This window comes from Cygnus atratus, chromosome Z (assembly GCF_013377495.2).
Source record: "Cygnus atratus isolate AKBS03 ecotype Queensland, Australia chromosome Z, CAtr_DNAZoo_HiC_assembly, whole genome shotgun sequence".
Classification (NCBI taxonomy): Eukaryota; Metazoa; Chordata; class Aves; order Anseriformes; family Anatidae; genus Cygnus; species Cygnus atratus.
The window spans coordinates 57,933,531-57,955,200 of record NC_066396.1 but is presented as its reverse complement, the minus strand read 5'-3'; the positions used below and the strand labels follow the sequence as shown (position 1 = coordinate 57,955,200).

At 40.7% G+C, this 21,670-nt stretch overlaps 1 long non-coding RNA gene across 2 annotated transcripts in view; it reads left to right on the top strand.

Annotated features, from left to right (window-relative positions):
* Positions 1-1,593: 1,593 nt before the first annotated feature.
* LOC126913646 (uncharacterized) overlaps positions 1,594-21,670 on the top strand; it is an 88,699-nt gene continuing 68,622 nt past the window's right edge. The window contains exons 1-3 of one of the 2 annotated variants that reach the window (XR_007709297.1): positions 1,594-1,643; positions 2,464-2,558; positions 4,052-4,120. This is a non-coding gene — a long non-coding RNA (uncharacterized LOC126913646). Of the gene's footprint in view, positions 1,644-2,463; positions 2,559-4,051; positions 4,121-21,670 lie in introns of those variants that run through there. The other variant, XR_007709296.1, reaches the window with a different exon arrangement.

Sequence of the window (21,670 nt, the reverse complement as noted above, 5' to 3'; positions counted from 1 at the left end):
GTTTTACTTAAGGTATTTAACACCTTATGCCTGATAATTACAGTGCTTGTTGTGCAGGTAGTGTGTGCTTCCATAATAATTGCTATAATCAAGGATACTCATGCCACCCTCTACATGAACATGATACTTACTTAAACTATAATCAATAAGTTCTTAATCACTTGAAATCTCAAAACCCTATCCATTTGGTCGAGGACACACTGCAATATCCCTTAGCTTACGCACAATTTTAAACATGTTTTGCACCAATACCACCAATCGAATATGATTTTCTCTGGATTTTCTGATGTAAACTAGAACACAAAATAATGAAAAGCAGGATGTCACAAAGGGGTGGGGGGGGGGAAGTATTGCCTTAAATACTAGTTGTAAGCACATTCAAGATTATAAATAGAAAAAGACAACAAATTCAAATTACTGCTTCCCAAGTACATGATAGGTATTCAGAGCAAATAGGTTGTTATCACAAATGAGAGAAAAAGGTGAAAGTCTTAAAGAGGGTTAAAAGCATACCTACATATGCATGTTAAAAAGTTGGTCTTAGTGCTCTTGTCTCAGATTAGATGCACATGGATGGTAGATTCAAGTAAAACAGAGAGAAGATTATATCTGATTAACTTCTACTAAAGATTTTAAGTAGTTGTGCTGTCTGCTGTTAATTTATACTAAACATGACATAAAGGCCTAGTCTCTTAGAGTAGCGTGCATACTCAAAATCAAAAGCTGACAGACATATGCATACTTGGCACGTCCTGAGTGAAAAAAGATTTTACTGGGTGTCTTTTTTTTAATGCTATTAGCAGATTCTCAGATAATCCGACCATGAATTACATGCAATTGTTTTTGTAAATGTATTTCATTTAGCGACATGCTGCATTTGAACTGTTTCCAAAATAGAATTAATCCCATTCTTTGTTTTGAATAAATCTGTGTTCCCATAATAATTGATTGCAACATCATCTTTGTAATAGTTAAAATAGATTACCATTTGTCCTGGTTTCAGGTAGGACAGAGTTAATTTTCCTCCTAGTAGCTGGTAGGGTGCTATGTTTTGGATTAGAATGAGAAGAGCGCTGATAACATGCTGATGTTTTAATTGTTGTAGAGCAGTGCTTACACCAAGCCAAGGACTTTTCAGCTTCTCGCTCTGTCCTGCTAGCGAGCAGGCTAGGGATGCAGCAGGAGCTGGGAGGGGACAGACCCAGGACAGCTGACCCAAACTGGCCAAAGGGGTATTCCATACCATCTGACGTCATGCTGAACAATATATAGGGGTGGCTAGCCGGGGTGGGGGGGGCCGGCTGCTTGGGGATAGGCTGGGCATCGGTCAACGCGTGGTGAGCAATTGCATTGTGCATCACTTATTTCGTACACATTATTACTATTAATACTATTATTATTGTTATTATTATTGTTATTATTGTTATTATTTTTCCTGTCTTAATAAACTGTCTTTATCTCAACTCACAGACTTCACTTTCCCGTTTCTCTCCCCCATCCCGGAGAGGGAGGGGGGAGGGTGAGCGAACGGCTGTGTGGTGTTTGGCTGCCAGCCGGGCTAAACCACAACACCATTGAACCAATATTTATCAACTCAAGCATTTATATAGAATTTACAGAAAGGGGCCTTATCCTTGGTTGCTGTAAGTATCATATTTTCCCAGAAGCCTATTTTAATTTATAAGTAGAATACACTACACTGAACAGTGTTAAACGAGAATGAAGCAAAACTTTAGTAACGAGGATAGGATTAATTGGTTTTGTAGCATGTAGCATGCATCTTATGCAGTTTAGGCCAATTTTCTTTATTTAGATCCTCACCTAGAAAAGTTGGTCATCTACTTAGTCAAATACCAGGACTCTGCCCTTTATGTGAAATCAGTATGGATGCACAGATTGGCATCTGTTTTGCCTGTACTTAACCATACTGCAGTGGAATAAATTGGTGTCTAAAATTTAAACACTGAGGACTGGAAGGAAAGTACCCTCCCCACGTAGTTATTTGCTGCTTGTTAGATACCAGTTAAGTGCAGGTTAAAAAGACATTTTTTAACACTTTTGAATTTAACTGCAGTTTATTAAAAAATGGAATAGAATTCTAGAACGGTTTTGATGGGAAGGGATTATCTATTCTAATCCCACTGCCATGGGCAAGGGCACCTTTCACTAGGTCAGGGTGCTCAAAGTCCCACCCAAACGGACTTTGAACAGTTCCAGTGATGGGACATCCACAACTTTTCTGGGCAACCTGCTCTAACCACCTGGCAACCATCTAAACATCCCCATCATGAAAAATTTCTTCCTTATATCCATTGTAAATCTACCCTCTTTCAGTTTAAAAACATTTCACTGTGTCCTGCCAATACACAACTCGGTAAAAAACTTCTTTGTCCATCTTTCTTATAAGCCCCTTTTATAGGTTGAAAGGCCACAATAAGGTCACCATGCCCTTTTCTTTTGCAGGTTCACCGCCCCAACTCTCTCAGCGTGTCTTCATAGGAGAGGTGTTCCAGCCCTCTGATCATCCTTGTGTCCCTCCTCTGGACCCATTCTAATAGGTTCATGTCCTTTTCTTAAGAGGGGCTTTCAGTGCATTCATCTCCCAGTATGTACAGATATTGGGGATTGCCCTGACCGCAGTACAGGACCTTGCACTTGGTTTTGTTGATCTTCATCAGGTTCACATGAACCTACTTCTCATACCCACCAAGGTCTGGATGGCATTCCCTCCCTCTAAACGGTCAATTGCACCACTCACCTCAGTGTCATCAGCTGACTTACTGTAGGCACTGTAGGGCTGCAACTCAATCTCACTATATATTTAATTAATTATCATATCAAATAGTATCAGTCTGAATATGGACCCCTGTGGCAAACCACTTGATACTGGTTTCCATTTGGACATTTAGCCATTAACTGTAACTCTTTGGATGCCCCCAACCATCCAATTCCTTATGCATCAATCAAATACATATCTTCAATTTACAGGCAAGAATGTTCTGAGGAACATTTCTGATGCTCACCTGAACATGAGCCAGCATTGTGCCCAGGTGGCCAATAAGGCCAACAGCATCCTGACTTGTATCATAAACAGTGTAGCCAGCAGGACCAGGGAGGTGATCGTCCCCTTGTACTCAGCTCTGGTGGCCACACCTTGAGTACTGCGTTCAGTTTTGGGATCCTCACTACAAGAAAGACATCAAGGCCCTGAAGGGTGTCCAGAGAAGGGCTACGAAGCTGGTGAAGGTCCTGAAACACAAGTCCTACAAGATGCAGCTGAGGGAACTGGGGTTGTTTAGTCTGGAGAAGAGGAAGCTCAGGAGAGCTCTCTATAACTGCCTGAAAGGAAGTTGTAGGGAACAGAGAGTCAGCTTCTTCTTGCAGACAGCTAGCAACAGGACAAGAGGGAATGGCCTCAAGTTGCACCAGGGGATGTTCAGGTTGGAAACTGGGAGAAATGTCTTCTCAGAAAGAGTGGTTAGGTATTGGAACGGGTTGCCCAGGGAGGTGGAGGAGTGACTGTCCCTGGGAGTGTTTATGGAAAGGTTGGACATGGTGCTCAGGGACATGGTTTAGTGAGTAATATTGGTGGTAGGGGGATGGTTGGGCCAGATGATCTTAGAGGTCTTTTCAAACCTTCATCATTCTATGATTCTATGATTAAATGAGGGACCGTATCAAAGGCCTTACCAAAGTCCAGGTAGATTACATCAATTCCTTGTCCACTGATTCAGTCACTCCATTGTAGAAAGCTACTAGATTAGTGAGGCACAATTTGCCATTGGAAACCTGGCCTCAAATGAAAAATTCAAAAGAGATGACAAACCTAAAATGGAACTGCTTGCAGTATGCTACAAGTAATGAAAAAGTAAAGAAAAGGACATGGACAGGTTTTCGATAAGAAAGGAAAGGAAAATCTTCAAAATACAGACCATATAAATAGTTTGCTTTCACAAAATTATCAACTTCTGTTTTGTTTTTTTTTTCGTTTGGTTGGTTGGTTGGTTTTTGTTTGGTTTTTTTTTTGGTGGCCTGTTGATGAACTCCACAGTACAGTGTCTTCAGTGCAGCAATATCCGTGAAGTGACAGGACTACTGAAACACAAGTATAAAGGATAGAAACAGGAGGTGAGTTTTGTTGTTGTTGTTGTTGTTGTTTTTTCTTGTGAATGTAATGCAGTTTGAGATTCCTAAACAGAAGGCTTTAAAAACTCCAGTTTGCTATTCAATTTTCTGTGCACAGGTTGTAATCTTCTTACCAGTCTTCATTTCATGGGCATTCTATTTTCAAGGAAATCACTTTGTGAAGGACCTTTAAAGGGGTACATGCCACATCCCCTGCATTTGTAACTTTTTTTGACAATATGTCCTCCCCTGCCCTTAGAGTTTCAAATGGGGTATTATCACCACTAGTAAAACTGACAACAGATCTTCACTCAGAATACGGTAATCTCTTCCTATATCATCACAACACTATATCATCAGTTAATATAATCTTGTATACTGTGTCAAAAATATGAAGTGTAATAAAGAAAAGAAAATTGAAAGCTTGCAAATACTTCTATTGTCTTCACTTTTTTTTTTAAGACAGTTATTTGCACAGAATTCGACCATTATTCACAAGGATTTTTAAAAATTCATTTGATACATTCTGCTTGTATTATGCATGTCTCTTTTCTAGTTGAAAAATGCATTTAAAAGTGTTTGCCTGGTAATGTCAGTGCTTAACTTTTATTTTTTATTTTTGATAAAATAAGCTGTAATATCAAACATTTCCCATTCGCTCTCATTTATGAATATTACCAAACAAGAGACTCAGCTGCCCCAAATCCCAATGTCCTCTTAAACTGATGCAGAAAACCATGTGGCAGACCCATTAGGTTACTTCCTTGGAGACTGCCACACAGAGCACAGTGAACTTGCAGAGTCTATGCAAAAATGCCTTATGCAGTTGCAGGAGGAGTCATTGTGAGACACTATGTTCCAGCACCTTCACTCTTCCCACAGTTTCTAAACTTTGTTGCCGGCAAAGGCTGAGTGGTGTGGGTAGAGGATGAAGAAAACCCTTGTCCCAGATTAAGCTGAAGGTTAGACAATTAACAAAATGAGGCCCTCAAGCCATTCAGCAATCACTGCTGCTAGGGGAAAACAGAGTCTCAAGAAAAGAGCAAAACATCCTCCACAAGAAGTGCTGGTCTCCAAGAATCGAAGAGCAAAACATCCTCCACAAGAAGTGCTGGTCTCCAAGAATCATGGTGGCAACAATCCAGATAAGAAAAGGAACCAGCAATTTGCAGATGGAGGGCAAATGCAACTTGAATAGTTTGGGGGCTTCTGTCCCAGAACTTCCCATTTATCATTCAGCATCCCAGTAGAGGAGTCTGCTTAGGTGCTGTTCATGCTGCCTCTGGAATGACACCAAGGCCTGTGTTTTAAAATGTCTGTCCTTGCTTTCAGCATGAAGAAGATGAGACATTGGCACAATGGAATACCAAAATAGAGGAGAAAAACTCTATTGATAGATACCAAAACAGAGGAGAGGAAGGGATTTTTTACTTGCCAGTTAGGTGGTACTCTTTGTCTAGTTTTCCAAGAGGTCTGATGAGACAGCAATAGTTGCAAAATAAGTTTTCACCAACAGATGTTGTAATTGTGTATTGTATGTACTATTGTTACCCATTTTCTGCTTCAAATCAAATGGACCCCATATCTCTCATTATGAGAATCTAGCTCAGTATGTCGGAAAGATATGTCAACAATGAAACCTTAGATAAGTTAGTGCCCACGAAAATTTCTTCTAGTGTTTTAAAATTCTATCAAGTGACCCCTTCTGTGCTTGCCATCCTATACTACTGCCAGAAGAAGGAATTCTGCTGAAAGAAAATTAATGTCATTGCTAGCATAAAGATATTTTGTATGACAGAATGGCTAAAAGTTCAGAATTGAACACAATACACAAATGATATTTAGTTGATATCTGCCTTATTACTCTAAATTACTAAGGTAATTAGAAGAAAAGGGGGGGGAAGGAGGAGGTGGAGTGATTTTACACAGGTTTCACATCATTATCCCATGAGCATACACACAAGTTAAGCTTCTGAGTCTTTATTATTTCCTGTTTACTTTTTCTTCCTTAATTTTTCATCACATAGTGGGGAAAGAATAGGCCTCAGTGTGATTTGGTCCATTCTGTAAAAAGTAGTAGCTTTTCAGAGACCAGAATCCAGAGATCCTGGATCTCAGGCTTCATTCCTCAGATAAACTATGAAATGCAGTATGAGGAAAAGAAGGTAGGATGCATAAGAAGGTAGGTGGTCACATTAAGACAAAAACTGCAAGAAGTCTGGGTACAGAAAATGCCTGCTGTCTAAAAAGAGCATGCAAGTACTAGGAAGAAGTGAATACTATATCAATGATGACTGTAGGGAGTACAAATAATTCAAATAAAAGGACAAAACATTAATTTAAAAGTGTTAAAAGGGAGAGAAAACACTGATTTCTGAAACACATAAGAGTTTTGCATCATTTGCACCAAACACAACACAACTCAGCCAGCTGAGTTCTTTTTGTCAGCCAAGACAACTGAGAATGTATTAGAGGGTGCAATCCTGCACTGGCAGAATGTAAACCCAGAGGACCACATGGGTTTTTTTCCATTTGCATTTTTCTGTGAGCCTGTAGAAACCTGTTGTAACAGGTTAGGCCTTGAGATAGCCAAGTAAAACAAACCTTAATTAGGGTTAAATAGGCCTTCATCCTGAGTTTTATAAATTCTCAAATGAAAGATATTTGCTAAAATAATGTAACACAAACTATGTTCTGTTTAACTTGGCTACTAGGATGATTAATCTTTGATGTTAAACAGCACTCTACTGCTTATCATTATTATTTTATGAGGATATCTTAGTAATTGGTGTTAGTGTATTTGCAGAATCATGGAAAATAGACCATATATATATATATGTATATATGTATGTGTATATATATATATATATATATATACGTGTATTTATTTATTTATTTACTATTTTTTAAGGAAACTACAGATTTTACCAATAGGGAAGGAAATTTAATCCAGGATGTGTAAGATTTCAGATTTCTGGGTCTGAAGCATTTTTTTGTTGCATCTTAGCAAGACAGTTGTGCAAGTAAAACTAGACATTTAAAATAACATTTTCTTTTGTCCTCCAAAGGAGAAAAAGGATTATCTATGCAGGTTTTTACAGAACAGATCTCGAGTCTCATTTTCACACTAATGCATTTTCAAATTTATAACAAAGAGGAAAGAATAAACAGTTAAGCCAGGCATTTAACAATACTCTTACACACCTGCCAACAATTAAATGCTTTAATTAAAAAACACAGGAGAATGTACAAAAGCATAACCTTTTCCACAATCACAGCATGGCTGGGAGAGAAAGCTTTCTCATTATGTTTACGTACATCAGTTCTTAACAGTTAAGCACAGGTGATTAAGCTAGAATATGAGGTAATACTCTTATCCTATTTAAGTTCCCTCACTCATATTGTTTAAGGAAAAATCAATTTATTGTATTATTATTACTCATAAGGAATCTAAAAAGAGAATGTTTCAGACAAAAAAAAAAAAATGCAGCCTGTGCCATACAAAATTTGGTATTGAATACAACATCCTGAGAACATAGATCAGTAAAGAGGATGGACTGGATGGACTAGGAGGTCAGCTATCCCTTTTGGTTCCATGTCTTGAGAGGTGGATAAATGGGGAGGAAGAGGATTGTGTAGATTAGACAGTGTATTGAATGAGAAAAGGGATCAAGCTGAAAGAACTAGGTTGTCCACGGACAATTAAAGAAAAAGTAAGAATGAAGAGGAATGTAAGCATGATACAAGGAAGGGGCAGCACCGATTCAAAATTAAATGAGACTATACATGGAGACAGTTTATGAAAGTAAGGAAACCCCTACATATAGGAACTGTAAATGAAACAAGAGCTTGAGTGCAAACACACAAGACAAAAAGAACTGAGGCAATCAATAATCTGCTCTTCTCACCAGAATGGTAGGAGACACACCATCTGTCCATGTGTCTCTAAGTCTACCACCGGGAAGCATGTGAAGCTCTAGACTTCTGCTTAGCTGCCTGCTGAGCTAGCAGCAGTTTGAATTGTCTTTTGCAGTAAAAGGAATTCTTAATATATCATCCAGGTAACAGTTTCTACTGCCAGAGGAAGTCTAGCTTGGAAGCATAGTCTACTGCTTGGATAAGCAACTTAGATCCATTGACATAATACAATTAAGCAAAGGCTGTGAAAAGTGTAGCAGAAGCTAGTGATGAGCAGCATACCAGTTATATTTTTCACTTTGCAATACTTTTATCAGCATGACAAAATGAGGTCTTTCACTTAGATAGCATGATATGAAAATTTTCTCAACGTTGATTAAGTATGGCCACATTACTCACGGAAAGGAAAACTGTAAACGAGTTATTTGAGTTGTACCCCCCCCAAAAAAGCAATAAGCTTTTACAGACCACCATTTTGTTACTGCTTCACACAAGGCAGAAAAAAAAATCAGCACAAATATTTTAGAAAGGCTTTATTTCTTCAGTGTATTCTGTGCCTTCACAATTGAAACCAAGAGCCTGTAATTACCATGATTCTGAGATCTCAGAAGGGCAAAGATTATAACTCCTTTTAAAAGCAGCAATAACTTTCTTACATATGAGGATATCTATTCCAAAATTTAACCACCCATCCTCTATATGTTCCCCACTTCAAAGCTCCTAGTTCTGATTGCTGCCAAAAATAAGTCCACGCTTTCAATTTCCACATGCTTAATTTTTTCTCTGAGACCACTTAGAATTGTAAATGAAAATCTACAACATTACAGTGTGTGGTATTATATGTGAAAAAGACCAAGTCTGTGTAATCTCCTTTGCATATTGATTTTACCAATCCAGAATTCTCTTTTACATTTCTGGGGTTTCTTATCATTTAATCAGTCAAGTGAAAAGAAATAAAACACCAGTTTGGGGACTTTCTTAAGAGTCTGAAACATTGCCTTATTTGAAATGTATTTATTTTATTTATGGTTATAAATTTTATCTCTCTCTTCAAATTAAGCACAAGCAGAAGTGGAAAAGTTGAATTTTCCAGAGTTTTGAAAGAGATGAACCACTCCTGCTCTGTTAAAAAATATTTAGGAAAAAAGTTAATCTATTAATTTCTGATTATTTTCCCTATAATTTCTTATTAAAAGGGATGCAGAATATTGTATTGATCTCTGTTTTTTTTTTTTTTTTTACAGTGGTTAATTTCTTGTTACACTGCATAACTCAAAAGAGGGAATTATTTCCAAAATATATACAAAAGAGAGATTTATTGTCTGTTTATGTGACAGCAATATGCCTTCAAAAAGGTAACGTAAAAGAATTTACAATTTTCAGCATAAGGATTCATCAAGAAGCTGCTATCAAAGTGATTCCTGACTTGGTACTTCCTGATAAAAAGAAAATTTAAATTAAAAAAAAAAAAAAGAGGGGAGGGGAAGGGGAGAGAGAGAGAAGAAAGGGGATGAGAAAGAAAGAGAGAGAAAGGAAAGAGAAAAAGACAGAGAAACAGAGAAAGAGAGAGAAAGAGAGAGAGAGAGAGAGAAAGAGAGAGAGAGAGAAAGAAAGAGAGAAAAAGAGAGAGAGAAAGAGAGAGAGAAAGAGAGAGAAAGAGAAACAGAAAGAGAGAGAAAGAGAGAGAGAGAGAGAGAGAAAAAGAGTGAGAGAGAAAGAGAGAGAAAGAGAAACAGAAAGAGAGACAGAAAGAGAGAGAGAAAGAGAGACAGAGAAAGAGAGAGAAAGAGAGAGAGAGAAAGAGAGACAGAGAAAGAGAGAGAGAGAGAAAGAGAGAAGGAGAAAGAGTGAAAGAGAGAAAGAGAGAGAGAGAAAGAGAGAAAGAGAGAAAGAGAGAGAAAGAGAGAGAAAGAGAGAGAGAGAAAGAAAGAAAGAAAGAAAGAAAGAAAGAAAGAAAGAAAGAAAAAGGAAAGAAAGAAAGAAAGAAAGAAAGAAAGAAAGAAAGAAAGAAAGAAAGAAAGAAAAAGGAAGAAAGGAAGGAAGGAAGGAAGGAGGGAAGGAAGGAAGGAAGGAAGGAAGGAAGAAAGGAAGAAAGGAAAAGAAAGAAAGGAAGAAAGAAAGTAAGAAAGAAAGAAAGAAAAAGAAAGAAAGAAAGAAAAGAAAGAAAGAAAGAAAAGAAAGAAAGAAAGAAAGAAAGAAAGAAAGAAAGAAAGAAAAAGAGAAAGAAAGAAAGAAAGAAAGAAAGAAAGAAAGAAAGAAAGAAAGAAAGAAAGAAGAAAGAAAGAAAGAAAGAAAGAAAGAAAGAAAGAAAGAAAGAAAGAAAGAAAAAGAAAGAAAGAGAAAGAAAAAGGAAGAAAGAGAAAGAAAAAGGAAGGAAGGAAGGAAGGAAGGAAGGAAGGAAGGAAGGAGGGAAGGAAGGGAAAGAAAGAAAGAAAGAAAGAAAGAAAGAAAGAAAGAAAGAAAGAAAGAAAGAAAGAAAAAGAAAAAGAAAAAGTCTGCTAGATACTAGTATTTGTCTAGGATCAACAAACTGAGGCTGATAAATAATGTCTTCGATTAAGACACTGTTCATTCTCAGTCAAAGCATATATGAAGCAGAAGTCAGAGGGTTAGCTACCCTTCTCTTGAAAGAGACAAGTATGAAATATGCCTTCTATCAATACATGTGCAGAAACTAATTGTTATACCATGTGATTATTTAAAAAAACACGAAATTTTTTTCCCCAGTCTTCAAATTAGGAAAAAATACTTTCAGATTTTTCCAACTACTAATCTGAAAAAATATTTGAATTTGCCAACAAATAACAATTCATTTCATTGATTGCAACTGAAAGGAAAAAGTTCCACTTCTCTGCAAGTCATTGTTCCATGCATAGACTAAAATCTAAGGAGAAGAAATAAAATGTTTATCAGTATTTCAGAAAAAGTTCTGTGTAATTTTCAAGTTAAAATAAATAAATAAATAAATAAAAATCAACTGCTTGGATACTGTTCCGCTTTATTTTCAATGACAATTCAGCTTCATCAGAAAATTCCCAAACAGCCCCAGTCAGAGCACTGATGCATGTGGAAAGTTCATACTAATTCTTAGCAAGGACTGATCTATTCCACAGGACTATTGGTTTGCCAAAGCTCATCCCCCCAACAGTCTCTGGCCAACAACACAGACTGCAGCACTGTACACTTGGTTTTATGTCCATACACTGCTGCTTCATTTTAACCGTGGCTCTATGAAATCAATGCATTCACATCAAAATAGTTTTAAATAGAAAACCTGGTGTAGCATAACAATAAGTATGTTTTTTGTAGGTATCTAAGGATGACTGAAAATAAAGCCATTAAAACAGACTCTTTATATCCTCTGTAGGGGCAGAAATAGTGTTTATGTTCTATACCACTGCAAAAGTAGTTAAAATATCTGGACATATTTCACGCTCAGCAGTAGGAAAGGGTCAGTCTGCTTTTAAAGTATAATAGGTTTTAGTCATCTGTGGCACATTGTTCTGGGGCAAAAGGAAACGCAGAGAACAGCACCATTAAAACTGAGTTACTATGGCATGCATTAAGCAGAAGTGATCAATAAATACATTGATACACAATAATCACTCTAGAAATGGATCATTATCCTTTACTACTTAGATCGTATATAGGCAACATAAGGAAGTACAATATAGCATGTCATGAAAATACTAGAGATGAGTAATTGTGCATGTAGAGAGGGAGTTCACTTTCTTATTTCAGTTACACTGCCAGTCTGATACATGATGAATCTCATAAACCACTGTCCTGGTTTCAGCTAGGACAGAGTTAATTTTCCTCCTAGTAGCTGGTAGGGTGCTGTGTTTTGGATTAGGATGAGAAGAGCGCTGATAACATGCTGATGTCTTAATTGTTGTAGAGCAGTGCTTACACCAAGCCAAGGACTTTTCAGCTTCTCGCTCTGTCCTGCTAGCGAGCAGACTAGGGATGCAGCAGGAGCTGGGAGGGGACAGACCCAGGACAGCTGACCCAAACTGGCCAAAGGGGTATTCCATACCATCTGACGTCACGCTGAACAATATATAGGGGTGGCTAGCCGGGGTGGGGGGGCCGGCTGCTCGGGGATAGGCTGGGCATCGGTCAACGGGTGGTGAGCAATTGCATTGTGCATCACTTATTTCATACACATTATTATTATTAATACTATTATTATTATTATTGTTGTTATTATTATTTTCCTGTCTTAATAAACTGTCTTTATCTCAACTCACAGGCTTCACTTTCCCGTTTCTCTCCCCCATCCCGGAGAGGGAGGGGGGAGGGTGAGCGAACGGCTGTGTGGTGTTTGGCTGCCAGCCGGGCTAAACCACAACAGTCCATTTGGCGCCCAACGTGGGGCTCGAAGGGTTGAGATATCGACAGATTTGACCAGAGTGTGTTAAACTAAAATTGGTATAAGTATTCGACCTGCTTAATAGTTGCTAGTCACAATGTTGATTGCCTTAATCTCAAGTCTGCTGTGCCTGTTTCCCAAATTGAGTTTTATAGCACGTTACTTTCTGTATGTGCTCCCTGTCGTGCTGTTTATCCTTTCCGGGCCCTGGTTTAGGATTGTTATGGTACTGTGTGGTGTAACGATGGCTTATGAAATGATGAGATTTCTGGTCATGACTCTAACCTGGTATTTGTACTCAGCACTGTCGTCGACTCTATACTTCGGAAACCATATCTCAGAAACTATTAGCAATTACACCTCTTGCCTTTTTTCATCAGGGAGTCAATCTGTGGAGGGGACAGGGGAAGATATTTTTTCCTACCTGTTCACTCTCCCTTCCTCCTTCACCACCCTCTTATCCCCCGAGCTAGTTACGGTAGCTCTCCAAGATGTTGAATATCCTTGGGATACTCAGACCAGCATGTTCTTGTTGTTATGTCTCCTGAACGCACTTCAGGTTTTGTTTAAGGTTAAACAACTACTTAGGAATCTCATCCAGAGATCTGTCTTGAGGCGGGATATTTGCGAGTGGCAGGGAGTGTGGGAGGATGTGGGCAGGTTTCTAGGGCAGTGGGCACCTCCAGTGTTTTGGACATTCACCCCTGAACAACTGCAAAATCCTAAAAAACTGGTAGAATGCTTGAAAAAAAGGTGTCATGACTCTGGCAGTTCCAAAGTGACACAAATCACTGCAGCGTGCTGGGGTCTGGCTTGTGCCTATCGAGCTGCAATTGATGCTACTATTAACCTAGTGACAGGCCCTGCAGCCGTTCCAGTTCCAGCTCCTGCAGCCGTTCCAGTTCCAGATCCCGCAGCCACTCCAGCCCCTGCAGCTGCTCCAGCTCCTGCAGCCGCTCCCACTCCTGTGGCTGGGTCAGAGAAATGAACTGTAGCAGTGCAAGTTGTCCCTGCAGAGAGTATTCCAACCCCTGTGGCAGACCCTGTGGCTGGGTCAGAGAAGCGAACTGTAGCAGTGCAAGTTGCCCCTGTAGACAAGGTGATAAAATGATATAGAGACTCAGGTTGTTTAGAACGCAGACAGTCTTCTGCTAGGTCTAGGTATGGAGAAGACAGGGCTGGGCCATCAAATGTGCAGGAGGATGAAGATGAGGATGAGGATGTCGAAAAATCAACAGTAACTACTCGAACCCTATACCAGCGTGAGCTACGAGATGTGCGAAAAGATTTTGGTCGCTGTATAGGTGAGCAGCTTGTCACCTGGCTGCTCTGGTGCTGGGACACCAGAGCCAATGGTGTGGAATTAGAGGGCAGGGAAGCCAGGCGGCTGGGATCCCTTGCTAGAGATGCAGGCATTGACAAAGCAATTGGAGATGGAGCACGATCTCACAGCCTCTGGAAGCGTCTCCTGTTAGCTGTGAAGGAAAGGTATCCCTTCAAGGAAGAACTTGTATGTCTACCAGTCAAGTGGACCACCATGGAGAAGGGAATTCAGTACCTGAGGGAATTAGCCGTACGGGAAGTAATTTATAAGGACCTAGACGACGCACAAACGTCCACAGATCCAGATGAAGTCCAGTGTACTCGACCCATGTGGCGGAAGTTTGTACGGAGTGCACCATCATCATATGCCAGCTCATTGGCAATAATGGCCTGGAAAGAGGATGAGGAACCCACAGTGGATGAAGTGGCTAAACAACTCCGGCAGTACGAAGGAAATCTCTCCTCTTCCCTACAGGCCTGAGTCTCGGCTGTGGAGAAACTCTCTGAAGAGTTCCACCAACTAAAAGAGAATTTATCTTCCCCCCCACCTGAATGAACCAGTGGCCACCAACTAAAAGAGAATACTTTGGAGAAACTTTTTGAAGAGGTCCACCAACTTAAAGAGAGTGTATTTTCTTCCCCACCTGTACAAACCAGTGTCTCGGCTATTAGGGGTAAACGTTCATCCGTGCAAAGAAGACAATATGGTGGGTACACACCCCGCGCCACCCTGTGGTTTTACCTACGTGACCATGGAGAGGACATGAGAAAATGGGATGGAAAATCTACTGAGACCCTAGAGGCACGGGTACGTGAGTTGCAAAAGAAAACAATCGGGAGAAAGGGGTTCTCTGAAAAGTTTGCTGCTCCAACTTCCAGCAGGCAGTCCTTTAAACACAGAAACGAAGATTCTGACCAGGACTAGAGGGGCCCTGCCTCCAGCCAGGGGGAGGAAAGGGACAATCGAGTTTATTGGACTGTGTGGATTCGATGGCCTGGCACGTCTGACGCACAGAAGTATAAGGCTCTAGTAGACACCGGTGCACAATGTACTCTAATGCCATCCAGCTGTAAAGGGCCAGAGCCCATCTGTATTTATGGCGTGACAGGGGGATCCCAGCAGTTAACTGTATTGGAGGCTGAAGTGAGTCTAACTGGAAATGAGTGGCAAAAGCACCATATTGTGACTGGCCCGGATGCTCCGTGCATCCTTGGCATAGACTATCTTAGAAGAGGATATTTCAAGGACCCAAAAGGGTTCCGCTGGGCTTTTGGCATAGCTGCCTTAGAGACAGAGGACATTAAACAGTTGTCTACCTTGCCCGGTCTCTCAGAGGACCCTTCTGTTGTGGGGTTGCTGAGGGTTGAAGAACAGCAAGTGCCAATCGCTACCACAACTGTGCACCGGCGGCAATATTGCACCAACCTGAGACTCCCTGATTCCCATCCATGAGCTAATTTGTCACCTGGAGAGCCAAGGAGTGATCAGCAAGACTCATTCACCTTTTAATAGTCCCATATGGCCAGTGCGAGAGTCTAATGGTGAGTGGAGACTAACAGCGGACTATCGTGGCCTGAACGAAGTCACGCCACCACTGAGTGCTGCAGTGCCGGACAGGCTAGAACTCCAGTATGAACTGGAATCAAAGGCAGCCAAGTGGTATGCCACAATTGATATTGCTAATGCATTTTTCTCCATCCCTCTAGCAGCAGAGTGCAGGCCACAGTTTGCTTTCACTTGGAGGGGAGTCCAATATACTTGGAATCGGCTGCCCCAGGGGTGGAAACATAGCCCTACCATTTGCCATGGACTGATCCAGTCTGCGCTGGAGCAGGGGGAGGCTCCTGAACACCTGCAGGACATCGATGACATCCTTGTGTGGGGTGACAATGCAGAGGAAGTTTTCGAGAAGGGGAAGAAAATAGTCCAAATCCTTCTGAAGGCCGGTTTTGCCATAAAACAAAATAAAGTTAAAGGACCTGCACGAGAGATCCAGTTTTTAGGAATAAAATGGCAAGATGGACGTCGTCAAATCCCAATGGATGTGATCAACAAAATAACAGCTATGTCTCCACTAACTAGCAAAAAGGAGACACAAACTTTCCTAGGTGTCGTGGGGTTTTGGAGAATGCATATTCCAAATTACAGTCTGATTGTAAACCCACTCTACCAAGTAACCTTGTAAGAAGAATGCTTTTGAATGGGGCCCTGAGCAACGACAAGCCTTTGAACAAATTAAACAGGAAATAGTTCATGCAGTAGCCCTTGGGCCAGTCCGAACAGGACCAGAGGTAAAGAATGTGCTCTACACCACAGCCGGGGAGAATGGTCCCACCTGGAGCCTCTGGCAGAAAGAACCTGGGGAAACTCGAGGTCGACCCCTGGGGTTTTGGAGTCGGGGATACAGAGGATCTGAGGCCCGCTGTACTCCAACTGAAAAGGAGATATTGGCAGCATATGAAGGAATTCGATCTGCTTTGGAAGTGGTCGGTACTGAAGCGCAGCTCCTCCTGGCACCCCGACTGCCGGTACTGGGTTGGATGTTCAAAGGAAGGGTCCCCTCTACACATCATGCAACTGATGCTACATGGAGCAAGTGGGTTGCACTGATTGCTCAGCAGGCTCGAATAGGAAACCCCAGTCGCCCAGGAATCTTGGAAGTGATTATGGACTGGCCAGAAGGCAAATACTTTGGGATATCATCAGAGGAGGAGGTGGTCCGTGCTGAAGAAGCCCCACTGTACAACAAGCTACCAGAAAATGAGAAGAAATATGCCCTGTTCACTGATGGGTCCTGTCGTATTGTGAGAAGGCATTGGAGATGGAAAGCGGCTGTATGGAGTCCTACACGACAAGTTGCAGAAGCTGCTGAGGGAGAAGGTGAATCGAGTCAGTTTGCAGAAGTGAAAGCCATTGAGCTGGCCTTAGATATTGCTGAACGAGAAAAGTGGCCAGTTCTCTATCTCTATACTGATTCATGGATGGTAGCAAATGCCCTGTGGGAGTGGTTACAGCAATGGAAGCAGAACAACTGGGAACGCAGGGGCAAACCCATCTGGGCTGCTGCATTGTGGCAAGCTATTGCTGCCCGCGTAGAGAACCTGGTTGTAAGGGTACGCCATGTAGATGCTCATGTGCCCAAGAATCGGGCTACTGAAGAACATCAGAACAACCATCAGGTGGATCAGGCTGCTAAGATTGAAGTGGCTCAGGTGGAGCTGGACTGGCAACATAAAGGTGAATTATTTATAGCCCGATGGGCCCATGACACCTCAGGCCATCAAGGTAGAGATGCAACATACAGATGGGCTCGTGATCGAGGGGTGGACCTGACCATGGACACTATAGCACAGGTTATTCATGATTGTGAAACATGTGCTGCAATTAAACAAGCCGAACGGTCAAAGCCTCTTTGGTATGGAGGACGATGGCTGAAATACAAATATGGAGAGGCCTGGCAGATTGATTACATCACACTCCCTCAAACCCGCAACGGCAAGCGCCACGTACTTACAATGGTGGAAGCAACCACCAGACGGCTGGAAACATATCCTGTGCCCCATGCCACCGCCCGGAACACTATCCTGGGCCTTGAAAAGCAAGTCCTATGGCAACATGGCACCCCAGAAAGAATTGAGTCAGACAATGGGACTCATTTCCGAAACAACCTTATAGACACTTGGGCCACAGAACATGGTATTGAGTGGGTGTATCACATCCCCTATCATGCACCAGCCTCCGGGAAAGTTGAACGATACAATGGACTGTTAAAGACTACACTGAAAGCAATGGGTGCTGGGACATTCAAAAATTGGGATACACATTTGGCAAAGGCCACCTGGTTAGTCAATACTAGAGGATCTGCCAACCAAGCTGGACCTGCCCAATCAAACCTGTTACGCACTGTCGAAGGGGATAAAGTTCCTGTAGTGCACGTAAGAAACATGCTGGGTAAGACAGTCTGGGCTACTCCTGCCTCAGGAAAAGGCAAACCCATTCGTGGGATTGCTTTTGCTCAGGGACCTGGATGTACTTGGTGGGTAATGCAAAAGAATGGGGAGGTCCGGTGTGTACCTCAAGGGGACCTAATACTGGGCGAGAATAGCCCATGAGTTGAATTGTAGTATGTTAATTATTATTTAATACTGTATGTCATCACTACCATGATTGCTATATATCATAGATGAAAATGGTGATTAATTAGAATGTATTGGAAAGAGTGTAACCTGAGCATGACATAAATGGTATGGAATAAGGGGTGGATATCTGTCCTGGTTTCAGTTAGGACAGAGTTAATTTTCCTCCTAGTAGCTGGTAGGGTGCTATGTTTTGGATTAGGATGAGAAGAGCGCTGATAACATGCTGATGTCTTAATTGTTGTAGAGCAGTGCTTACACCAAGCCAAGGACTTTTCAGCTTCTTGCTCTGTCCTGCTAGCGAGCAGACTAGGGATGCGGCAGGAGCTGGGAGGGGACAGACCCAGGACAGCTGACCCAAACTGGCCAAAGGGGTATTCCATACCATCTGACGTCATGCTGAACAATATATAGGGGTGGCTAGCCGGGGTGGGGGGGCCAGCTGCTTGGGGATAGGCTGGGCATCGGTCAACGGGTGGTGAGCAATTGCATTGTGCATCACTTATTTCATACACATTATTATTATTAATACTATTATTATTATTATTGTTGTTATTATTATTTTCCTGTCTTAATAAACTGTCTTTATCTCAACTCACAGGCTTCACTTTCCCGTTTCTCTGCCCCATCCCAGAGAGGGAGGGGGGAGGGTGAGCAAACGGCTGTGTGGTGTTTAGCTGCCAGCTGGGTTAAACCACAACATTTGGTTAATATCACTTCGCAAGTACCCTGCCTGGAGTGAGAGTTAATGCTTGCTGTGTGAATAGACTTGGCATATATTAGCTATTGACACAGAAATCACCTGTGACATTGGTTTGTATTTTTGAGGAACTGTAAAGTGATCAGTTGTGCTGCATAGGACTAGCCAACATGAAGTACCAAGGCCAATTCCTTCTCAAATTTTGCATATGTCAATCTCCCTGCCATTTACCTGTCCGTTTTTGATAAGCTGTGGACTGATAAGTAATTGGCAGAATTCTATTGTACTTGTCCAATGTAGTGTCTAACAACACAAGCCTCTTTTCTGTCACTGATAGTGTGCTGTCTAGGAGCATGTAAAGGTTCCAGTGAGATGATAAGGAAATTGGGGAGATATGTTCTTCCTACTTTCAGTATTGCATGCTTTTCTAAGTTCAACTGAACTTTTTTTCACAGAGATTGCTCTTTTCCTTCCTCCCTTCTTTCCCCACAGAAAACTCCATCTTGTTATATAGGAAACTCTGTGGGGTTTATATTACCCAAAATAGCTAGAAATAGCCAACCGCTCGTATCTCATCTAGTCTATCATTCTGCCAAGGTAACATGTTCCTTACAGCATATTTTCTTGTGTTTTGTTCAACCTAATTTCACAAGTCCTAAGCAATGAGGGTTCTACCTCTTTTTGCAGGAGACAATTCCCCAATTTAATAGATTTCACTGTCACCAGGAGTGAGATCTTTCCACAACAGATTAAAATGACCAAAAATCTTAACCACCTTCCACACTAAATGTCAGCCCCATCTGTCTGCCACAGCTTTTCTGCAGTAACAAAAAAGAGCATTGAAATCAATAGATGAGTGGCACAATGAAGAAATCTACATGCACAGGAAAGGATGCACTGAAAGAGACAAAACATCGACTATATTCAGACTAATGCTGATTTGATTGATTTGATCAGTTTCCTCCCTCCCCCCCCCCGCCCCGCCCCCAACCATTTTTTTCCTCTTTTCATTGTCAAGCCTTTTGATGCCATGGTGGTGACTGTAGTTCAAATAGCTAGCTCGATGAGAGAGAGAGAGAGAGCCAGGAAGTCATAATAATGAAACTGGTTTCTATAACAACAGATGGAGTACCAGCTATGAATGGATCCAATGCAGGTTATCTGCAGAAAGAACCCTGATTTTCCACCCTTTTGAATTGTCACTGCATTACATATGAGTAAGTGCTAAATGGAAGAACACTTAATACAGAAGCAGTAGAAAAAAATTAACTCTTTAAAAGATAACGAGTTTTGTAATGCTTAACACAAAGCTTATTTACTCTGTGTTGTTTTATCAGCATTGTGCTGGCATTGTGCTGTGTGCAAATTTACAGAAAAGAGCATTTACTGAGCCTTGAAAAAGGGGCAGTGGAAACAAAGAGGTGCTGAGGGTATGAAGGGATGGGGGGATAGTGGGTCCTAATTTTTTCTTCCAGTTTATTGTCTTTCTTAGCCTTAACTGTGTATGATGGGACAGAGGGAATGGTTAAAACATGAGAGACGTATAAACCTACAGTTTTATGATGTTTGCATACATATACATTACACGTCCATAAGAAATTTACACTCATATTGGACTAAGTTTCTGGTATTCTGATATAAATCTTGAGAAAGAAAAGAAGTTAGCAATGACCTTTTAAAAACCTGTTAAGATTAAATTTTAACTGTTTCCAAAGTCGCTAATTGAGTCAAGCCTTTTGATAAAGATATCAAAATCTATTTTATATTAAGAAATCTGAAATTATCATTGGGGGTGATTTCTTGCAGTTTTCTTTCTTTTTAACTGAACAGCACAGCTTTGGGATACTCAGCAGAGAACTCCCTGCTGACACAGAAAAGAGGGTTCATACTCCATGACTCCATTTCCTCCAAACTTTGAAAACCCAACAGCCATCATGCAGAGACATAAGTTCACAATCATAATATTCAGAATTAGTGAAATACTCCAGAATTAGCTGCAAAGTTTTTTCTGTTTTGTTGTTTTGTTTTGTTTTGTTTTGTTTGTGTTGCAGCGTAATGCCTTACATTTTCTTCTTATTTGAAATCTACTTCTACCACTTAAAGGACAAAAGCACTTTTTGAGGTGTTCTCTACATTTCGTTATTGCCCATGAGATGAAATAGCCTCCCTCTTTCTGTGACACTAATACAGATTTTTCATAACCACATGTGAAAACTGGTTGTGAGATTTCTTTCTCATGTCTAAAACAGAAAAACTGATACTTCTAACTACTGCTTTGAAATTGTCAGACTGGAAATGCCAAAGCCTCTAACTCTCTCCTGAGGTAGTGCTTCAGTACTTGTACTTTTTATACTATACTTTCCAAATCACAACTAGATTTTCAAAAACTTATTGAAGACAAGAGCAAGAAAGTTAAATCTTTCACTCTGTGTGTAGTTTAAGCTGTTAACAATCTCATTGCTCAGACTTTGCAGCATTCTTCCATTGACACCTTCTTACTCTCTTTGCCTTGTGTCTGAAACTAGACAGAGTCCATATTTTCTTCCTTGCACTGTGAGATTCTTATTACACACTTGGGAACCGTAAGAGAAACAAAGGAGCAGTTAATTATAAGTATTTGCAGACTAGTATGGAAAACTGTAAGGGTGAAAATAAAGCAATTCTGGGAGACCTCATATGAATAACTAGAAATCAAAAAACTCTGCGTATTCATTTACAGACTTATGCTTAGACAGTTCTGAGACAAATGCAGAAGGGAAATTAAGAGTTAACATAATGCATTGTCTATGCCAGCTTAACTTAATAAATATCAGTAACTCCTAAAAGTGTTTGAGGTAATTTGGTTAAGTCTTTAAGAGTTCTGAAGAAAAATCCACATAGCCACTGTCCAGCAGCCAGCTATCCTAGGCACAGAATTATCACTATCATCTCTGGAAGGCAAAGAAATGATATAAAAGTGGCAAGAAATCATATTATTATTATTATTATTATTATTATTATTATTATTATTAAATTCTGACAAGGACTATCTATCTACTGGAGGTTGTTATGTTTAGGAATTGTGTAAGAAATTTTGTTAGTTGCAGTTTGGGTAT